The sequence below is a fragment of the Pan troglodytes genome, chromosome 3 (assembly GCF_028858775.2).
Source record: "Pan troglodytes isolate AG18354 chromosome 3, NHGRI_mPanTro3-v2.0_pri, whole genome shotgun sequence".
NCBI classification, from domain to species: domain Eukaryota; kingdom Metazoa; phylum Chordata; class Mammalia; order Primates; family Hominidae; genus Pan; species Pan troglodytes.
This window is the reverse complement of record NC_072401.2, coordinates 99,628,143-99,633,994: the sequence shown is the minus strand read 5'-3', so window position 1 is coordinate 99,633,994 and position 5,852 is coordinate 99,628,143. Positions and strand designations below refer to the sequence as shown.

Here is a 5,852-nt window from a genome sequence, read left to right as displayed (position 1 = left end):
AGATTGAGGCCGGGTGCAATGGCTTATGCCTGTAATCTCAGCACTTTAGGAGGCCAAGGTGGGCGGATCACCTGAGGTCAGGAGTTTGAGACCGGCCTGGCCAACATGTGAAACTCTGTCTCTACTAAAAATAAAAAAATTAACCAGGGATGGTGGTGCGTGCCTGTAATCCTAGCTACTCAGGAGGCTGGGGCAGGAGAATCACTTGAACCCGGAGGCAGAGGTTGCAGTGAGCCGAGATCGCCCCACTGCACTCCAGCCTGTGCGACAGAGCGAGACTCCATCTGAAAAAAACATATATTATTAGATTGAGGAAAAGGTTTCTAACTATTTGCTGCAAAGATGAAGGTAAAATGGTTAAAAATTCTAGAACATGCGGATTCTAACCAAAACAAAACTGGTAAAGCTATACTATATCAAAAATATTTTAATGCTAAATGTACTACTAGAAGCAAAAAAAAAAAAAAATCATAATGATGCAAGGGTCTTCCATCAGTATGATAAAAATGATTACTTAAATGCCATATGACCACATGACTTCACTGATATATATTTTTCAGTGTCTCTCCCAATGACCTTGGATAAGGCTCAAACTACAATATGGCCAAAAAGATCCTCTGTGAATCACCTGCTTCATCTCTAACAGCTCATGTCATTTTTTCCTCAAAATTTATGTTTAGGAGTGTTGAAGAACATGCAATTCCTCAAAATCACCACATTATTTTATATTCTCTATGCTTTTGCTTATATTGCTCCCTCTGCCTGGACTGCTTTTCTTTGTGGAAATTATCTGAAAAAGTTCTATTTATCTTTCAGAGATGTATTATGCTATATCCTATGTAAAGCTTTTCTGATTGACTCCTGCATATAATCTTTCACTCTTCTGTATACCGCTTTACCTCATAAGCATTTTTTAAAAATCATTTTTTGTAATATATTTGCTCCTGTATTCTGGTTTTCTTCTAGACAGCAGGAAGTATCAGACAGTCATTAACTTTTACAGAACTCAATTTATTTGTGATGGTAAATTGCAGTAACCTTAGAGAGATACTTACTATAAAATTGTCTGAATTGTATTTTGCTGAGAAATATATTTCTTTTAGATTCAGCTAAGATAACTTATAAATCATTTGTCTAATGATTTCAATTAGTATTTTTAAAACTAAAACCTCATTATTTTTTATTCTTCTCTCATTTTATTAATTTTATACTTATGAATGAAGTCATGAGAGCAGTTAATACAACTAGTTATGCCAGTACAATAACTGAGAAAGAGTATCTATTTATATTGCTCTTTTGTTATGGATTACTTGACTTTTTTCATAGCAGTGTTAGTTTTCTAGACTGATTTAGCCAAATTGTAATTTAGCCAAATTGTAAATGAATTAACTTGAAAATTTTGCATTTGTATGTATTTTTATAAAATGTATGAATCCATACTATTTGAGAATTTATAAAAATTGTTTAAAGCAGAACTATTAACCGGGGTGCCATCATTAATAAAAGCTGCAATGACAAGGTTTGAATTTCTGGATGTGTTTTGGCTGATTCTACAGTTCTTTCTGCTAGACTTGCAAATTAAAATAGCCAAAGTAATTTCTTAGATGAATTGATTTATAAGCAGGCTAATGATTTTTCATGATTTTAAAATAGAGGACTTTCAGATTCATGTTGTAGGAGATTGGTTAAGGATGAAAAATTTGTGTCAAACTGCCTAGCTCTAAATTTAAGCTTTGCCACATTTTGCCTTATATAATCTTGAACAATTTGCTTAACCTCCCTAAGTCATAGTTTTTTTTCCATCTGTGTAATACAGATAATAATTGATCTATTTCATAGATTATTTTGAGGTTTAATTGACAATATAAGTAAGATATTTAGCAGTTTCTGTTACATAGTAAATACTCAAAGATGAGCTAATATAACAGATATAGCTAAGTAAAGTCAATAAAACATATAGTTAATTTAAAGACTATTTTACAACTACCATGTATCTAAGTACTATTTATTTATGTATTTAGGTATTTATACATAAATACCTGCCATCTTGACCTCCTGGGCTTAAGTGATTCTCCCACCTCAGCCTCCTGAGTAGCTAGGACTACAGGTATGTGCCACTACACCTGGCTAATTTTTTTTTTATTTTCAGTAGAGATGAAGTCCCAATATGCTGCCTCGGCTGGTCGAAAACTCCTGAGCTCAAGTGATCCTGCCACCTCGGCTTCTTAAAGTGTGGGTAGTACAGGTGTGAGCCACTACACTCGATCTTAAGTACTATTAATAAAAGCTACCATATAGTGAGCATTTGTGCTAAATATTTTATATACATTATCTCATTTAAACTTTACAATAACTTTGGGAGTAGTTATAATGTCCTTATTTTATTGACAAGTTAACTGAGGCTCTGAGAGTATATGTCCAAAGTTATATATTTGGTAAGAATATTTTGACACGATCATTTGGAGCAGACATTTTAGGGTCAGGAATATTTTGGTGCAGTCTATAGGAAAAAATCTCTAAACTTTCTACTTTCCCCTGCCAAATCAAAATAGCTTTATTATGCTTATTTCCAAATTTTTTTTAAAAAAGAACATATATTTTGAAAACAACTCAGGCAATGCAATAAGATACAAGAATCACTTGTAATTTCACCACTCAATGGTAGTCACAGTTAATATATTTGGTAAACATAAATTGTAGACACTACTCGCCTATCAAATATCCATTCTCTTCTTATTTCTTAATAAGAGATCCAAATTTTTGTTTGGATCTAGCTAAAATACTTACCTCCCCAGACAAGCAATGGCCCCGAGAACCAGTTCTGGCCAAGGAGATGCAAGCAGGAATCACTGAGTACGCACTACTGGGAAGGCGGCTGACTTGCCTAGCAACCACCTCTTGTCTACATAGTGTGCAAATATGCTAGGAGTGCAGTCATTTTTTTTTGGCCCAAAAGACAAAAATTGCATGCAGTCTGGCATAATGAAGCCTGAGTCCCTCATGGCATCATGAAGCCCTTTGATCAGTCCTGAACTGCCTACTGTGGAAATTCTTGTTATAAGGAAAAAAACCTTTCTGATTAAGCATTTAAATTTTAATCTGGTTTCTGTTACATGCGATTAAAAGCAATCTTAACTGATACACTATCATTCCGGAGTGCTTTTTCCTATTTAATTACATTAAACATTAAAAGATAACCTTCAAATAATTCCTATTATAAAAGGTAACCTTATTATATAATTATAATTTTGCAATAAACAATATTCATTTGTATGTCATTCAGGCAGACTCTTGGCTGCCAACCCAACAACCATGTCTCCTACATTTATGTTAACAGAATTCTAATTTTGTTTAGATAGCATTTTGTTCAGCCCCTGGGATAAATCTTGATTGGTGTATATAATAATTATAGCTATCCATTCTCTCTTGCCAGTAATTTGTCTAGAAATGACAGTGTAATGCCACTCTGGTCAATGATACCTAAGAGGAAGTCTACTGGAAGACATCTGGGAAAGATTTACCATCCTGAAAAAAGACGTGTAAGAGCACTTTTTTCCCCTCCTTCAATTTCTTGAGGTTGTATTGTATGAAGACGTACTGTTTGCAGCTACAGCAGCCATCTTGCGAAAATAAAGAGAAATATTATTGGCACTGTAGTGATGACCTAATGTAGACAATCTGTGACACTAACCAGGTTTTCCTGTAACATAAACAATAAGTGGGGCAGGCGCAGTGGCTCATGCCTGTAATCCCAGAACTTTGGGAGGCCAAGGTGGGCAGATCACCTGAGGTTGGGAGTTCAAGACCACCCTGACCAACATGAAGAAACCCCGTCTCTACTAAAAATACAAAATTAGCCCAGCATGGTGGCCCATGCCTGTAATCCCAGTTACTCGGGAGGCTGAGGCAGGAGAACCGCTTGAACCCGGGAGTCAGAGGTTGTGGTGAGCCAAGATCAAGCCATTGCACTCCAGTCTGGGCAACAAGAGCGAAACTCTGTCTCAAACAAAAACAAAAACAAAAACAAAAAACAATAAGTGTATTTATATGCTTTAAGCTTCTGTTAATTTTTTTTATTTGTAGACAAAAGCATTCCTATTGACATGTTTATTCAAAAAACATTTATTATTCATCTTCCATGTGTCAGGAACTATTTCATGTGCTTGGAATTTATCAGTAAACATAATCAATTATTTTGCCTTCATACAGCTTACTTTTGAAGGGAAAGTAATATTACATAAATAAATTATATCATAAGTAAGTTATAGTATATATTAGAAAGCAATAGGGGCTACAGAGAACAGGAAGACAGGAAAGACACGGAGTGTGCAAGTGTTGGTTGGTCAGGGAAGGTCCACTGAGAAAATAATGTTTGAGGAAAAACTCAGAGTTGGTAAGGGAGTTATCTTTGTGGATTTCTAGACAAAGAGAGTTTCCGGCAGAGAGAACGGCAACTGCAAAGGAGCTGTGATGGGATGGGAGAGTGCCTGGCACCTTCAAAGAGTGCCAAACAGACCCCTATGGCTACAGCGGAATGGGAGAATATGAACAGAAACTGGCCAAACAGACCTGGGAGGACAAGATTGCCTGGGACCTAGTTAAGACCTTGGCTTTTATTCTGAATAAGCTGAACGGTCATTCAAGAATTTTGCATAGAGAAATAACATGATTCAACTAACATGATTCAACTAGAATCATATAAACTACTGTTTTGAGAATAAATACAGGGGAGTGTATTGGGGTCATGGCAGTAGTTATGCTGAAACAAAGAGACCTGCCAAATTACAGAAGCTTGAATAAGGTTTACTTCTTGGGATGTTGGTAGTGTGGTTCTGTTCCATGTGGTCAGTCAGGGACCAGATTACATCTGTTTTGTTGTTCCCTATCCTTTCAATCATGTTTTTATCTTGCTTGTGTTCACAGGATCATGACATCTTGCAGAAAAGAGGAAGAGAGAATTTCTAGGACAAATGGCTTGTTTTTTACGTTAGAGATGAACCAAAAGTTGCACACTTCACCTCTGCTCACATCCCATCCTTCTTAATCATATAGCCACAACTTGCTTCAAGTGAGACTGAAAATACAGTCCCTAATGGGGGAAGAGGTGATGACCATGCGTACAGCCTAAGTTTTTTTTAAGAAAAAAAAAAAAAAAAGGGCCGGGTGTGGTAGCTCACACCTGTAATCCCAGCACTTTGGGAGGCCGAGGCGGGCAGATCACAAGGACAGGAGATCGAGATCATCTTGGCTAACATGGTGAAACCCTGCCTCTACTAAAAATACACAAAATTAGCTGGGCATGGTGGCACGTGCCTGTAGTCCCAGCTACGCGGGAGGCTGAGGTAAGAGAATAGCTTAAACTTGGGAGGAGGAGGTTGCAGTGAGGCGAGATCGCACCACCGCACTCCACCCTGGGTGACAGAGTGAGATTCTGCCTCAAAAAAAAAAAAAAAAAGAAAAAAATTAAAAAAGAAAAAAAGAGAAACAAATTGGTTGGAGGCCTATAAGTTTATGCTACAAGGACTAAAGATAGAACCAGAGGGAGCCTTGGACACCATTGCAATAACATCCTAGTACATGACAGTGTCTTGGACCATAGTGGTAGGAAAGGAGATGAGGAGAAGTGGTAAGATTCTGGATACATTTTGAAGGTATATCCACTAGGATTTGCTGATAAATTGCATGTGATATATGAAAAATATAGAGGAATTAGGAACCTGTCTACTGTTTTTAGTCTGAGCAACAAAAACAATGGACTGACTAAAACTGAGATGGAGCAGAGTATGGGTGAAGCTGGTGGCTTAAGGAGGAAAATTATGGGTTTTAGATATAATAAATATATGGCTAATTCA

At 36.7% G+C, this 5,852-nt stretch overlaps 1 long non-coding RNA gene across 1 annotated transcript; it reads left to right on the top strand.

Annotated features, from left to right (window-relative positions):
- The first annotated feature begins 258 nt into the window (after positions 1-258).
- Positions 259-5,137, top strand: LOC134809898 (uncharacterized). Its single transcript, XR_010156646.1, has 3 exons — positions 259-2,232; positions 3,434-3,539; positions 4,924-5,137. It is a non-coding gene; the product is annotated as an uncharacterized LOC134809898 (long non-coding RNA).
- Positions 5,138-5,852: the final 715 nt, after the last annotated feature.